The sequence below is a fragment of the Protopterus annectens genome, chromosome 5.part1 (genome assembly GCF_019279795.1).
Source record: "Protopterus annectens isolate FY-2018-M chromosome 5.part1, PAN1.0, whole genome shotgun sequence".
Lineage (NCBI taxonomy): Eukaryota > Metazoa > Chordata > Ceratodontiformes > Protopteridae > Protopterus > Protopterus annectens.
Window position 1 is genome coordinate 166239147 of NC_056736.1, and position 18123 is coordinate 166257269.

Consider the following 18123-nt stretch of genomic DNA (forward strand, 5'->3'; position numbering starts at 1 on the left):
GTTAAAAATACATATCTCTCAGATGTTTGCTCAGAACTGTGTAGCTGCTAAGAAGTCATAAAGCAATAAAACACTTTACATTTTAAACGTAGTAATTACTTTTCTTCAAGACAATCCAAAAAACTTCTAGCTCTAGACATCCTGTCTCCTTGCTGCATTGAAACTAACGTTTATAACACAGTTGTAAAGCATTCAATTTCAACTTATTTTATTGAAGCTTTGTAAGTTAATCTTCTGTGTTCCAGCAGGGTATCCCGTGGTTACATTCTTGAAGCTCAGTACGTAACATATAGTTCTGTATAAATCATATCAATATTCACAAATGACATAGAATTATTTACAAAACTCCATATAGCTGTGCTGGCAGTGTCACAGCATGTATAAGACATCTGTGATTGGTCACCATCTACATTCAAATCATGATTTGTTTCCACAAATATTTTCCGTGGGTCTGTATTTAACCTCATACAGAAAAAAATCAGTCTGTGGTGTCTTTGCAGCTCCCTTGGGCATGTCAATATGTTTAGAATCACAGCTATTAGTTCTGTATTCCACTAGTTCTGTCTGACATGGTATGCTGAGCAGTAACATGATTACCTGGGTAAAAAATTAGGAATGTTCACAATCCAAGTCCCATGTAGCAATTGACTTATATATGGCACTCTAACAACAATGACAGAATGTATACTTTTGCAGGTTATCTAGTTTTTTTTTTTCTTATCTGTTTTAAGTCATTTTCAGCCATTCTTATCTGTTTCAAATTCTTCTGTTACTGGTTTATGTCATTTTTTCAGTTTAATCTATTTGTTTCTATTAGTTTAAGTTGTTCTGTCATAGTCATCAATCAGATCATTTAAGCTCTTATTTTGACAAATTCTATTTAATAGAAGCACTATATTTGGTTGTTTAAGTGTGTAAGCTATTATAATTATATCTTGTTATTTTTTATTCATGAGAGAAGAGATAACCAGGCTAGTTAAGAGTTTTCATTGCTTAGAGGCAATTTGTAGCTGCAATTTCATCTGGCTGTTAAGTTGTAAAAACTTTGTTTAAATCTTTGGCACCTATGTCTCTAATGGACACAGGTAACCTGTAAATGGTTCATCTCCAAGGCCCATGCTTACACAGGGGGTATCTGTACTTGTCAGAGATTTATGCATGGCTAGGCTTAAAAAGACCGTTACGGTTGTTAGCCTAGTAAACACCTATGAAACTATGAACTTTTTAAAATTGTTCTGCAGCTGGTCTTCAGGCCATCCAATAAGTCCTTCTACTGATCTTTATCTGTTGTCAATCTTAAGTTATTTTGAACAGTTCTTATTTGATTCAGGTTATTTTTGTTATCAGTATAAGCCATTTTATCAATTTAAGCTAGTTGTTTTTAAAATTTAAGTAATTTAGTTGCACTATATTCTGCTGTTTACATGATCTAAATATTAGAACTGAATCTTGTTTTTCCCTGGTGAGAGAGGAGAGACCCAAGCTAGTTCAAAAGTGTAATTGCTATTGTGTTATCAGGTTTTGTGAGCTGCTTTTGAAAATTTGGCACTTGTATTAAATTTAGTGGTCTACTGCAGGGCTGTGCTGCATGCACCAGGGTTGGAATGTGCATTATATAGGTGCAGATGATTTGATCTGACTGTTCAGCTAATATCTGCAATATTCTCCCCCTAAAAAAATTGAGTTTGTGCTCCACATCTGAGAGTGAGTTTCCCCCAAGCTATGCTAAATGCCAATGTTCCACACATTGAGTTACTGTTACACTATTAATTGAGGCTAGCCACTTTTCTATCTAGCTGTGGAATTGTGCCACTGCTCTGTAAACCAATAAGTGCTGGTTATTTGTCCAGAGTGGTGCTGGAACTCAGGTAGCTGCTTTTATTAAAGATGTCCACTGTGGTTTCCACCTGTCAAGATCCCAAATGTTCTCTTTCTTTGCTTAGTAAATACAGATTCAGATACAAATTTCAGTATTCCCACATAAGCCACCTAAATAGTTTAACATATGCACTATTTCATAAACTAGAATTAACATACTTGTCCAAAATTTAAATTAAATTAAGCTACCTAATCACATTTACCTTAGTTGTGCACTTCTCCATCTAACAGTTGAAGCACTGGATGTCATGGAAGTTAAGCCAACTTAATTTATTTCTGTTGCCTGCCTTTTAGCACTTAGTGCCCTCTGTTAGTGTCTTTTGTTCACTGATAATAAACTCTTAATTAACACAAACAATTGTGCCTGTCAGAGACACAAATATTTAACTGATTTGGAGGCATCCCTCTCACCTAAAATCCTACACAATGAGCATCATGCCCACCTTCATGCTCACCTCCTCCACATTTTGAATTAAAGCAAATTAAATGTCATTCACTCTAGGCATTAAAAATCTCCAGCAAAGCATCCTTTAGTAAAATCTGTCTCAGCAGAAATTCTCAGACTTATGTTCTCCATATACACTTACACCATTAAACAGGGGTGGTTCATGCTATTGGACTGCAGGACTACAGTCCCCCCCAGCTATAAAGAAAATAAAAATAAACCACCCATAGCTATAAACAAAATAAAAAGAAAACAAAATTAAATTAAAAAAGGTTCATCATGGAACGTCCACACGTGTATTCATTCGCATTCTCGGAACTCAAGCTCTCAACTTGCACACAGGAATCCAGACTACTGGTGAAGCAGTCTGGAGTAGGAAGACAGCATTCAGGCAGCAGAGATCCCAGAAGTCTATGCAGTTACAACTGCATAGACTGAAAGGGGATCAGACTGCAACATCTGCAGGCTGATAGCTTGCTCTCGTGAGGAAAGGACTTTGCAGGCTGGGTAGTTCTCATGGGAAGGAAGTTGCTCTCGTGGGGCATGTTTTGAAACTCCTTTGGGGACTAAGCTAACAACTCTGCAGAACGGACTGAATTGAAGGGCTTTTTTTTGTACTGAACATGGACTCCCTAAGCTAGAACCCTGCAGGAACGAACGGACTTTGAACTGCATTGCTCACTACTTTGAAACTGCATGCTAACTCAGGTAGTGCAAACGGACTTTGAAACTGTAGAGTGACTGTGTGAATGGACTTTAAAACCTGCAGAGTGAGTGTGAGTGTGAACGGACTTTAAAACTGCAGAGTGAGTGTGTGTGTGAACAGACTTTAAAACTGCAGAGTGAGTGTGTGTGCAAACGGACTTTGAAACTGCAGAGTGAGTGTCACTAAATGATGACAGACATTGAGTTTCAGACTTCATATCCTTCAGAAAAATGCATGCTAAAGCAAGACCTGTTATTCTGTCAACTAAGTTTATACAAGAGCAATTTTTAGAACTGTTTGTATGTTCCCCCAATATATTTGGCCTTGTCCAGATTTCCTGCATTAAGAGGTTGAGAGGTATGTGGAAATAAATCGCTTTATAGAATTGGGTATATCCAAACATGTCAACTGTCCCCAATTTTGGCTCAAAATGTTGCTCTCCCCCTAATAATCCCTCCACAAAAATGGCAAATTTGGAAGAAAACATGGAGGGTTTACAATTAATAAATAATTGTAATGATCAGAGTAATAGATTACGTTTAATTTCAGAAATGCAAGTAGATTTTGTCAGCTGCTCAAGTTAACAGTACTAATATTTAAAAAAATGTGTCCCTTCTTTGACAGGTTCCCAGCTGTATTGTGTGGCTATTTTATTTTTTTGCATCACAGTCCGGCTATTTTATTTTTTTGCATCACATTTCTGGTCCATTTTTCATAGAATTGTGGTTTTTCTGACAAATTAGTGGCAAATCATTAAAGATTGAAGTTAGAAAATAATGACAGTCATTTGAGTTTCAGATTTCATACCCTTCAGAAAATTCATACTAATGCAAGACATACTATTCTATTATCGTTCTAAGTTTATAAGAGCACTATTTAAAAAATGTCCTTATTTTTGGAAAAGTGTCCCACTTCTGTTCATGGCTTTGTCCAGATGTCTTGTTCTGGGTCTGAGAGGTAAGACAAATGTGTCAGGGCCATCACCATCAGCTAAAGACATTTCAAATTGTGACATACTTGTTGCACCCCACCCCCACTTAGTGACTCTGGATGTGTCCAAGTAAGTAAAGGAGCAGTTATGCAGTGCAAGTGTACAGAGTATCCCCACATCCAAGGTAAACACAAGTACTACAGTGGCTTTTCATCTGTCCTTGATTTTGTAGAATGTTCTGGTTTTCTGTCATATTTTTATACTGTTGATTTATGCTTCTTCTTATTCAGAAAATGCATGTTGTTGCAGTGCCTATTGTCTGTGTTTAAGTAGCAATCCTTTAATGGCCATCAGGTAAGCTTATCTGAGGCTGTAAGATGCAAGTAAGCTTTAATAAGCATACTGTTAAATAATTACCAACATTGAAAGCCTTTTTGTTGTTGCCATGCAGATAATATTTACATAACTAGATAGCTTATAAGCCTTAGGTATTGAAATGCATATCACAGTATTTGTAATAAAGGACAGGATTACAGTATTTTCAAAAGCAGGCTTTACTCGTAAACTAAACAGAATGCCAATCTGTCATGTGTGGTCCATAACCTGTGCAGTAATCCTTTAAGCAATTTATCTTGAGCTTGTTTCTTGTTTGCTGTTCATTTTTTATTTTGATCATGTTTCCCCCATGAAACAAATAGATAGCTGTTGTCAGGCAGCAGGTCTTTTTTTTTTTAAGAAACATTTTTACAAGTGGGAGTATCACTGAGATTGCTACTTTCAGCATGTTACTTGGTACTTTTATAAAGCTGAATATAAATTATAATTAGAACTGCAGTGCAAGAAGAAGTGGTTTGAGTACTGCTTGTTTTTTTATACTAGATTTTGACTGGCATATCCAGTAATGTATTTAAAAAGTAATGTATTATTTCATGACTCACAACCTTTGTTTCCATCTAGATATTAAGTAAGCTGTCATGTAGCCAGTGCATTGAAATATTTTTTTCTTCTACAATTCATTTTGTCTTGATTGGACTCTCATAATGACAGTTTGGCACCCAGGCAGTGTATTTAATTAAAGTCCCAGTTTTTGTGGTGTTTAGCATAGTCCCACCCCTTTCTAATTGGCCACACACCCCTCTTTGGTCCCACCCTTTCAGCTGTCTCCTGCAGCTCCCCTTTGATTTGAAGTCACCAGCCGCCACTGTGCAATATCAAACTCCAGAAGTTTGAGAATCATAACATTGATTCATCTTTTATACTGCTTGCCAGTAAAACAAAAACAGCTATCCCTCACACTCCTGAAATATTATATATGCCAACTTTGAGATCGCACTACAGTGGAGAAGGGGCAATCTCCTTTTACCCAAATTACTAGCAAACAGCAAAAAAAAAAATAAATAAATAAAAACAGTTGGACTTTCCCAATTTTGATATTGCAGTCTACTAATTTTGTAATGTCTCTCTCTCTATATATATATGTATATATATATATATATATATATATATATATATATATATATATATATATATATATATATATATATATATATATATATATATACACACACACACACACACACACACACACACACACACACACACACACACACACACACACACATATATATATACACATATCAGGGGATTCAATAAAGCCTACATGGTCGTTTTTCACCATGGAAACTTTTGGATTCAGTAAGTGACGTGTAGTGGCACGCACCACTGCACAAACAAGGTAAACATTGTGACATGCTAATTACAACATAAGCAGCTGAATTGCGTGCTAATTAACCAATCTAACATTGCTTAGATAATCAACAAGTTATAAAACATCCGTGTAGACACTGCTGGTTTTTCCCGCAGATTCCAAAACCTTTGGAATACAGACACAGAAAGGAATCTATACAGACAGAATATTAATGGCTACTGCTGCTTTAATTAATTTGTATGTGCTACAGGCTGAAGCCAATACTGCTGCTGCTAATAGGCCTAGGCTGAGAAGAAGAAGAGTTTTCAGCCCCCATTTAACTTTTCACAACCTACATGATGTGGAAATTGTGGAGCATTACAGGGTGGACAGGGACACACTGCAGGAACTCTGTGACCTCTGCTGTCCTCAAATCAGAGCCAACAGAGGGGAACCCATTCCAGTGAAGAGAAAGGCATGTGTAGCCTTTAGAATCTTAGCTACAGGTACCTTTCAGAGACCCACAGGGGACATGCTGGGGGTGTCACAGACATCAGCATCCAGGATCCTCCACCAGTTCCTGAATGCTATACTCCAACATGCCAGTGACCACATATATTTTCCCTGTAGTTCTGAGTAGAGGCCCATAAATATGCAGGAGTTTTACCATGTAGCACACTACCCTGAAGTACTGGGTGTCATAGATTGCACATAGGTAGAAATGAAGGCACCACCCAGGGAACAGGGTAGACTCTACATTAACAGAAAGGGCTACCACTCTATCAACTGCCAAGTCATGTGTAATGCCAAGGGAATAATCTTAAAAGTGTGTGCTGGCAACCCTGCCAGTTACCATGACTCACATATCTAGCACACCTCCTAACTGTACCAGATGTTTGATAGGGGGATATCTCACTGGAGTATGCAGGCTATGCACTGGAATTGTGGCTGATAACACCCATCAAAAATGCACACATACCCACAGAAGAACACCATAATAAGGTACACGCTCAAACAAGAAATATCATAGAGCATGCATTTGGGCTGCTGAAGTCATGGTTCTGGTGCCTTGATACATCTGAGGAAGCCCTGCAATCCAATCCATGGACACATACAGAAATATTCATAGTATGTGCCATGCTGCACAACATAAACCTGAGAAAACAGCTTCAGTAGGATCAGCAAGGGGAAGGGGTACATATCCCACCACCAATGCCAAGGTCACCACAGGCAGATGTGGAGTCAAAGGGGGAACTGTCAGCTGCTCTGAGTGTAGCCAGACATACCCATGCTCAGTATGCCCTTGTACTGGCTAAGAGACAATGCATAGCACACACTCTCCACCTAGGGGCCTAAAACCTTACTCCCTACTCACATACATATAGTAACATTGATGCCAGATAACTCACACAACCTTTACCTCTCCCTGTATTGGCTGTGTACTGCTTGCATCAGACAGAGTCAACACTGAACTAAAACTGTGTCAACTGCTACATTTACAAGGTAAGTCCTGAACTTGGCATGTATTGTTTACTAATATGACTGTGAGGCATATCCTTGTATTTCAGTACTTGGTCCAGTAAGCTAATAAAAGGTGGGAGATCTGTACAGAACTTACCTTAACATGTGACAACAGAGTCTTATTTGACTTATCTGTCCATTACTAAGTAGTAGGCTTCAGGCATCAAAGATTCACAGAGTCATACTGCATGCCCTCAGTTTAGCACCACATGTTTGTACTGGAAAATGATTAAAGAGAGAAGTTAGAAAGTAATGATACACATCACAGTTTCTGACTTCACAACCCTCACAAGATCATTCACTATAAAGGTGGGAAATTTTGATGCTAACAGCTGTCTAAATTTCAAAGGTCAGTACAAGTCAAAGGTGCAATTAGCAATTCAACGCCACAAATGCAGATATACTAAGCATTAAGTTAGCTATGCACCCTGAGTATCAGACACACAGCTTTGTATCCCTGAATCCAAAAGATGGAAAACATGGATATGCTACAGTTATCATCACTTGCACATGGTGTTATGTGGGGGGCAAGAAACCTAGGCTGACATAAAAGGTCAGTGAATGTGTGCCAGTAAGAAAGAGAAAAAGACAGACATAGGATAAACCAACAAGTGGCCAGTGATACAAAATGAGTAACTGTTGTGTGTGTCTGTAGAGATCCTCCAGGTGAAATTGGTGTGTGAGTGCCTCCATGAACACAGACAAGGTCTATCCTGGCTCTATGTCTTGGTATGTCAGACAAGTGTGAGTTGTGCATGGTAGAGGTGCCAGTTCATCATTGTCATCCCCAACTATGAGAACTGGCTCTGCCAGGAGTTGCACTGGTGTCACCATGCCCAAGGTCAGAGGATGTGCTGCTACCTGAACATGACTGATGTGTGCTAGATGAGCTTCCTTCATGGGGACACCCAGGACCATGACACCATGGCCTGCCATGTCTGGGTGTGGACAGCACACTCAATGACTGAGCAGTGGAAGTACTGCCACTATGGGAACTTGATTAGGCATGGCCACATTGGCTGACAGCAGATGATGTGGCTGACCTACACCCATGAGGATGCCATTCCCCTCCAAGCAGATGTTCCATCACAGACACTGTTCATTCTATGACAGACACCACTCAGTCCATCACAGACACCCCTCATTCCAACGTGTCATTCATCTGATCCAGTGAATCAGCAACACAGTGGAAGCAGTCACTCATGTCAGACTTGCCACATCCACAACCCTGAGCATTTGTCTGGAGCACTTACGGAAGTGGACCTGTGCCTCCATGATGGTCCTAAACATATGATGAGTGGCATGGAAAGAGACACCTGCAACAGGTAGAGGTGAGACAACAGGCCCCCCTCCAAGTAGCCCTGACACCCCATCCACACTTTGACAACAGGCAGACTAAACAGGCACTGAAGCCACAGTAGTCACACTCCCCTGATCAATGTCTTTGGCCTTCACCTGTCCAATATCTGTGGGCTGACTGGACTGGGTAGGCATAGGCCTACTGGATGTGTACAATGGAAATGAGGGGATGTCTGTATGTCAACCTCAGTGTCAGATTCAACCTCTGCACATTGACTGTGCCTCAATTTGGCCACCATCATCATCACAGTCTGCTGATACACTGACATCAGATGGCAAAGGGCCCACATTCCCACTGTCATGATCACCTCTGAGAAAAAGCAAGAAACAGAGGAATAAATTAATATCTGCACTACTATAGTGCAATTTATGCTAACAAACTAACAGTGCTGACACTATTACAGACAGTACAGCAATACACACATCAGGCCTGAGATCAACATCACACACTACAATATTTCTTTAAATTGCTCAGCAGTACTGACATAAAAATATTTGCCTTATCATCTGCAGATGAGATACTCCTCTGTAGTCCAGACAGTCCTGGAAGAAGCAAAGCAAGAGGTAAGGGCACATCATCACAATTAACAGTAACACAGGGGATAATATATTTAACACTTTATATATCCATTATCTACAATTTCAACAAGAACATGGCTGACACCTCTAACTTAAGCTTATAATTGTAGCAATCTTCAATTCCCCCCAAAATATATGTTACACAAAATTAACTTATTGATTTCAATACTATACAACAGTATGCAACTGTTCAGATAGCAAAGCCTACCTGAAAGCTTTTCCTGGAAAGTGCTTGCTGTCTCCAAAACTGTTACTTCGACATCCAAGACATGCTGTAATGCAATCTCCTGGGAGCTGTCTGGATCTCTGATATTGGCCAGGAACTATTCATTGGGGTTTAGCGATGGTTCCCTAGCAGGCCAGCTGGTCACTGCCCACTGCAGCTGCTTTCCTCCATGCAGATGTGACATGTTAGTGGTCCTGTGGTGCACCTGCCCATATGTCCTGCCATGGCCACCCACAGCATTGACATCATCTACTATCTGCCACCATATTCACATAAGTATCACATAACTACAAAATAACTGTTTCCAGATAAAACAGAAAAGGTAGCCAATCCATAGTACCCACTGGAGAAACATAAAACAATCTAAAGATGTGAAATACTAACAACAGGCAGGATGCAAAACAAGGAGAGTAACAAGCGCAACATATCATTGTTTCTACTATAACAGTCACTCATCTTTTCCTCACCCCAATACGAACAGTACATCCTTGTTTTTGCCAAAACAGTAACTCAGCTTTGCTCCCCCATAAAGCAACAGTCCATCCTTGTTTGTGTTATAACAGTAACTCACCTTTTCTCCCCCAAAAGAACAGTTCATCCTTGTTTGCGCCAGGTGGATCCGCTGTGGTGCAGTGGTAGCAGTAGCATTGTTGCCTCACAGCAAGAGGTTCTCCTGTTCGATTCTCAGCTGGAGTGCCTTCTGTGTGGAGTCTGCATGTCCTCCCTGTGGTCGAGTGGCTTCTGAAAGACATGTGTGAATGGACGTGCCTTCGATGAAGGTTGGGCATTGTTCTGGCAACTCGGCACCATAAAAATCTACTGCCAATCATCAGCGGACCGGATTTCCACTGTGGCAACCCCTAACCGGGAAAAGACGAAAAGACAAACAGTAACTCAGCTTTGCTCCCCCATGAAACAACAGGCCATCCTTGTTTGAGCTATAATGGTAACTCACATTTGTTCCACCAAAAGAACAGTTCATCCTTGTTTGTGTCATAACAGTTACTCAGCTTTGCTCCCCACACCAAAAACAACAGGGAAATGACCCATTTTGCTAACAAACCATCTTTGAAATGCTAAAAGTGCTATCAAAGGACCTGCCACTAAAACATGTGTACATCTTTATCACATAGCATTCCATTTTCATGCATTGGCAATCACTTATACCTCTGAAATAGCTTAACAAACATGCCCATACTATCAGTACACTTCCAACTAATGCATACAGATAAAGCTGTAAAAGTCTTTGCTTCAGATATTTTTCTTAAATACATCCCAGCACATGCAGTGTGTAGGTGACAAAATGGAAGCATACTTTCTGAAGTTAAGTACTCCACTGTACAAAGGAAAAAGGGTTTTGCAGTCTTCTAAACATATATGACTCTCCTTACCATCAGTTTGCCTAGCTACACAGTTGCCTTTTTATATAGTGTAGATTCAGGGCTGTGAGCACAGTAATATGCAAATGAGGTATGAACTCATTAAAATTGCTGAATCATCCATGTAAGAGAACTAAACATAGTGCAGGCACTCTCTCAGTGTTTGTTTTTAATGGATTGCACATGTGAGTAATTAGTGGTTGGTAAAAGGAAAACACAACAGTACTGCAGGCTGCCTTACTTCCACGGGGTGTATCAGGTTAGATCTACAAAGTGTTACATGTAAGATTGGAAATGTAAGTAAGCAGCACACAAGTCACAAGTTGTATTCTTTAATATCCAACCTGCCCTTCATTCGTTGTCAACTGCATATATCATTTCCACTTAATATTCTCACACATTTTAAGGCCAATGATATACAATGGCTTATACACTGCATGTCTCAGATTACTGCTCAGATAAATGAAAAATGGCCAACAAACACAGAAACGTAAGGCAGAGCTGTATATTTGCAAGCAATAATCATGACAGGTTGTGTGATCACTAGGTGCACTACATCCAAAACTAATAGGTACAAATAACACTTGTAGGGTTTGATGTCAGTGTAGATGCTGTTGCAGTTGGTTGTGTACAAATTGATTTTTGTTCTTTGCTGCAAAGCTGTTTATGTTGCAAAGTGAGATAAGACACTCATCCTCTGTTCTGAAAGTGCATTGGAGTGAGAGTTCTAATCCAGACCTACGTAGAAATATCTCGTGTGTACTAACCTTATCTAGTGTGCATGTCATAGATGCTTTTTCTCCCCATTTCAAGTACTCCTCCTTTTTTTTGGAAGGGGGGTACTGTTTTCACAATGCACCACTTAGCACAAACTGGAGAACTGGCCAGACAGGACCCAGAGAAAAAGCAGATGCATTAATTAATACTATTAGGCATCGCACAAACCTGCTAAGCAATGTTGTGCAGTGGTTTACAGCAAGACCTTAAGAATGATTTGTATAATAGGAAATGTCATGTAACTATTTCTGTGGCAGCAGTTGTAAGTGTAAGGCTGGAGTACAGCTGGTCCTAGGTTCTAGTACACCTTTGTTTTACTGTTGTGACATTGCAGCATATAGCAATGGACTGCAACATAGATACGTGTCTTCTCAACCTTCTTGTGGCAACAGGTGCCAATTTAGGACTGCCATACATATGGTCCTGGGTTCAAATATAGCATATTCCATACACTTTACTGCTGTTCCCCTTCCCATTATAGTCACTCTCACTTGTAACATTTGATATGGTGTGGGTGATATTAATTATATGTATGAGGCTGAGGCACTAGTATGGTGTCAGTTATGTAGTCATTTATCTATATATTATCACATTTATTTTCAAATGTATAACTGTGGGTGGGTATATTGTGTACTATATTCCCTTAAGTTTATTTCTGCTATCTGGACTGCCATGGTATTCACATTTGTGTACATCCAATAACCTTGAATTTGCTTTGCTTGCTACTGTTGTGATGTTGTGATAAGTAGAGCACAACATTTTCAAACAGTGTGCACTCTCCCAGTAAATGAGATAACTGGAATTGGTGGGAAGACATCATTCTCTATTGGTCTAGATCTGTGGCAGTCATGGCAGGTGTTTGTGGGGAAGGTGTCAGGTTTCAGTCACAAAGATGGGGTGTCCAGGAGTCCAAGATTTTTATTGGACTCCTAGTGAAGAACCACAGTTCCAGGCTTTTGAAGGGGACTATTCAGGCTCCCAGTATAAGTTTGAAGCTTGGGATTGTTTAGCTCAGGCTTTAACCAGTACCACCAGTTTCCCCTCCACTGGTGAACAATGCAGGTATCATTACAATAACCTCCAGAGGAGGAAGGCAGATATCCTTGACCACTGGATCAGGGAATTTAGGACTGCAAACATCCCACACCTGTGTAAGTATCAACTACATAAAGTACTTGTAAGGCTTAAAAGCTGAATATAGGCAAGACGGGTATTCATAATAGTATTTTGTTCTGTTTTTCCACAGCTGCCAGGAACAGTGAGGTCAGTGTACAACCCATGTTGCTAGATTGGTGAGGATGAGGGAAGCATGTGGTATGTATGCAACAGAACAGTAGTGTTATTCTAGCATTAAAAGCTAAATATAGCTTTTTTGGTATTTTATAGAGTCTTATCCAACTGAGCATGCATATCTCAACTGTAAAAGAATGTATGCATGCATTAGTCTGTAGCACAAGCCAAGAGTACAATATTATAATAGCAAATTGAGCATGTATATCTCAACTGTAAAAGCTAATATTCATGCATTAGACTGCAGCACAAACCAACAGCACAATATTAGACTTTAGTTGGAGGTTGAGGATTCAAAGTTCACACTTCCCAAATATACAATACTGTTAATTCTTCAATTATGTATAATTTAAAGGTTTAAAGTAAAAGCTCTATACAAGTGGCACACATGTCCTGCCATACACTGTAATCTGTATAATTGGAACATGCACATGTGCGATATATACACATGTCAAGGAGTAGTTGCTGCAATCTATAGTATATTGTGCATCTGTTGGGAGGTGTTAGTCTTAAAAGTAAAAGTTACCTGTTAGGAGTTGGTATTCTTAAAAGTAAAAGTTAAGATAACAGAGTCAATTAATTGTATCATTGCATTGTTTGTCACATATGAGGCTACTAATGTTATCTTTTTCTCTCAACCCAACCCTTTTCTTCTCTTTTATTTTATTTTTTTTATTTATTTATTTACTTTTCATTATGTGTCATCAAATTGTGACCATGTCATCCATATTTACCACATCACTAAATGCTCCATAGCACAGTGGGGTAGGCCTGCCCCACACCATCCACCTGCTCCCCTCCACTGGCTCCAGCACCATTGCCCACCATATCTGGGAGCCAACATGGGAGCACTGCCTCTGCTGTCCCTGCGCTACCTGTACCCTCAGGTAGTCCTGCCCTGGAGGCTGGTCCAGTGGTTCCCTCAGAGTAGGGGCAGAGGTGGTGATTTTATCACCTGTGCTGAATTGCTAGGGATGGCACATAGGGTTGCACATCACACTGTTGGTGCATGCCTACACTGGCTAGAGAGGCTGCTATCCCTCATTTTATATAATAGCAGGAGGAGGAGACACAGACATCAGACACTCCAGTCAGCAGTGGAGTGAGGTGACAGTGATGACAGTCCAGTGGGTGAGAAATCGATTCTCACTGTCACCCATCTTGATGATCATGGGTTTCTGATGTCCACACCTTCACCTCAGTCATGATGTCCCCCAACCTTTTGTGTTGCTCACCATCTCTGTCACTTGCCTTATTTGTCTTGTCTGTCTGCAATTGCTTCCTCACCTACCCAACATACCTCACACATACATTTCTATGTCCCTTCCCCAACATTCCTCTCTCTCTCTCTCAAAAAAAAAATGAGTACCTGCTCAACAACAAAAAAAAATTGTCCCATACATAGTGTGACATTCCCACTCTGGACCAATAATCAAGGAGCCTGAATCCTGACCACTGACATTGGAGAAGGATGTTCACTTTGAACACAAATGGATACATTCAGTATTACCAAATGCAGACCCCTCTGCATCAAGCACAATTTCCCATAAGAGCACACAGGGAACACACATAGTCTGGGCTATGGATCTCTCTATCTCTCTCACTGCAGATCCCCAGTAAGAATCCCCACTGGTACAGCTGTAGGGTAAGGTCCTCAGCCGTGTGTCTAAGCCAAGTCCTCCAGCACCCTCTCTGTGAAACCAGTGCTTTGTGCCTCTGCCCCAAGTAGCTGACACACACACTCTTTGAGATTTAATTTTCACACACACACACACACACACACACACACACACACACACACACACACACACACACACACACACACACACACACACACACACACACACACACAGATCCAAGACAGAATACAGAATGCGCCTGAGACTTCAGTCGCCTCTAATATTGAAATATTATTTCTGTACAGAATTACATCACTTACAACTGGTCATCTGACTCTGTTTCATGCACTATCCCCCATTAATGGAAGCTACCAGGGTTTAGCATCTATGTGCTATAATACACACAGGTAGAACTTTGCTCAGATGTGGTGCAGCTGCTGGAAGTCACAAAATCATAAAACCATTTCACTCTTCCTACAGGAGCTAACAACTATTCTCTAGCATAGACATTGCATCTCTGGCTCCATTAAAAACTGTGGGATAACATCTTTATGGCTTAACCCATAAAGTTATTTAACTGCAAGAATATTTTGCAAAGTCAGGTGGATTAAGATTAAGCTCTTCACTTCCAGTATATGCTGTTACAATGTATACATGTAAACAGTTCCAATAATGCATGTATATCTCTTTTCCTTCCAGCAGGGCACACTGTTGATACATTTTAACACAAGCAAACCTCACAAATACATTTTCATTACAAACATCTGTACAAATCAGTTTGATATATAATTGACATATAATTATTTACAAAATTCTAGCTAGCTGTGCTGGCATATGTTACAAATCCACTGCCCTACTTCTCCTGGCATGACTGGCAGTACCATCTATCATCACACATAGCTCTCCATTTTGCACATGTGTTTTCTTGACAAACTTGATTCAGTCCAGTTGGCTAAACAACATGATTGTATTGTGGTCACCCCTTTATTTTGAGGTGACAGTCCAAATTCAGTTAATATTTGGCAGATATGTTCACTTTACTCTGTTAAAGAAATGGATGGTTATGGTTCTGCCCTACCTACTTCCTGCACATTCTTGCCCTGCTTTCCATTTGTTCTTCCCCCTGCTTGCTCCCTATTTCATTATTGTTCTATCTTCCTCATTTCTTTCCTTTAAGGCATTATTGTATGATGGTGCACATCACACACCAACCTGCAGCAACTGTAATGCAAAAGTACTTAAAAGTATTACATACAGCTGTATTCAACCTAGTACCATCTTACCCGAAAAATGAATGCATCACTGTATTAAATGCATTAACAAGTGCTGCCACAGAGTCAGTTAAGTAGCAGGTGTGCTCCAGAGACTCAGTACTAACTGTCAGACTTTGTCCTTACCCCTGCCTGATCCCCATTTCGATACTTTCCTATCTACCCCATTTTAGCACCTTTAATCTGATCAAAACAAAGAATCACACACAACACATATAAGTGGCAGAAAAAGCAATAGATCCTTTCACTTTTTGGGTTCCATGTTTGTGAGGAGGTGCACAACATGCACCAATGAGCAGCAATAGTGAGCAGCGGCAAAATATACCAACACATCTCATATAAACAATTCATATTATTGTGTTATTATTCTGCAATGAAAAGTATTTTAAAGTATTAGATACACCTGTATTCAAACCCAGTACTATCTGGGCCAAAAAGTAATGTATCACTGCATTAACACATGCTGCCACCCAGTCAGTTAAGCAACAGGTGTATTTCATAGACTCGGTACTAACTGTCAGACTTTAGCAATGCAGCTCACATTTGCGCACTGCTTACCTATGTGCAAATGTGTATCTAACATTTGTATGCACTTTGCTAACCATCGCACAAACTCACTGCTCGCCATACTATGGAAATGTTTATATTATGCTGTATTACTGCTGTTTTCTGTCCATTTTCTGTGTATGACATGAAATTACATCTGTGAACATAAACTGAGGATCCTGTCTAACAATATGTCACATATTTACAATACAACAAGAAGAAAATGTGCAGTGTAATTCAACACAGATGAAGAAACATGTAAAACAAAATGACACTGGGATCCAACGAAGGTTAAAACTAATAAATTTAATAAAGATTAAATGCTTTCATCTATTGTGCTGGAACTTCATCAGAAAAAAAAAACATTTGACACACAAGCTGATTTTATACAAGTGCTTGTGGTTCCATTGGTTAGAATAAATTAAATAATTAAAACAAATTTATAAAAATAAGTCTTAAAGGCACACCACTCAAATGTAGAATACCAGAATAGTATCCATTTATAAATTCAAGTCTTTAATGGCACAACACTCAAATGTGGTATCCCAAAATAAAATCCATTTAAATACATGAAAATCAACTAGAAAATATATGTGGAAAACTTTTCCATGTTTTAAAAAAATTAAAAAAACAAAAAGTCAGAAATATATAAATAATTCAAATTAAAACAGGTGGCATCACAGTCTGTCAGCCCTTTCATTTAATATTGGTATTACTGACACATGTTCATTTAAACCTGGAGGAAAAGTGGCATTAAGTCGAAGTTGCCACATCGATTTTCTTTTAGTGAGCCATCTCATTCCAGTCACCTCCTCTGAAATTTACATGAATAATTTCTAAAATCCCAATAGAAAACTTTATGAAATTAGGACAATTAGTGACTCACTTAAAGAGAATTGATGTGGCAGCTTAGACTTAATGCCACTTTTCTACCAGGTTTAAATGAATATGTGTCAATAACACCAGTATTAAATGAAAGGACTGACAAACTGTGATGCCACCCATTTTAATTTGAATTATTTATATATTTCTGACTTTTTGTGTTTTGAAAATTAAAAAAAAAACATGGAAATGTTTATCACATATATTTTCTAGTTGATTTTTATGTATTTAAATGGATTTTATTTTGAAATACCACATTTGAGTGTTGTACCATTAAGACTTGGATTTATAAATGGATTTTATTTTGGTATTCTACATTTGAGTGCTGTGCCTTTAAGACTTATTTTTATAAATTTCTTTTAATTATTTAATTTGTTGTAACCAACAGAACCACAAGCACTGGTATAAAATTAGCTCATGTGTCATATGCTTTTATTCTGATGAAGTCAACACAAGACACAAAAGCACTTAATCTTTATTAAATTTATTGGTTTTAACCTTCATTGGATCCCAGTGGCATTTTGTTTTACATATTTAAAATACATCCATCTATTGCCACCCCCCAAGCACTGCAACCATGGTATTTTAGTACTTTTTCCACACATGTATATCACCCACAGTACAAAATGTAATATCAAATGTTGTGTGCCATGCAATGCACATCAGTCTGGTAACATGCAGAACTACAACTATTGACCCACATGCATAAAAACACTTATCTGCAAGACTAGTCAAAGAATTGGCATGGGCAATATCCACAGGGACATAGGTGACCATCGACACACTTGAACCTACCCATTTTGTTTTTGTCAAGGCTACATCTTGTTTATTGAACCTTATGGACTTCATGGATACTGACCCCCACAGACCTGGATGAGGGATAACAGGACATACTGCCTATGTTAACTTATCCAAGGCCTTTGATACTATCCAACATTCATGTGTCATAGTGAAGATCTCCCATGTGGGAATTAAGCCATACAGTAGTATAGGTTTAGGCAACTGGCTCACTGACATAACACACATT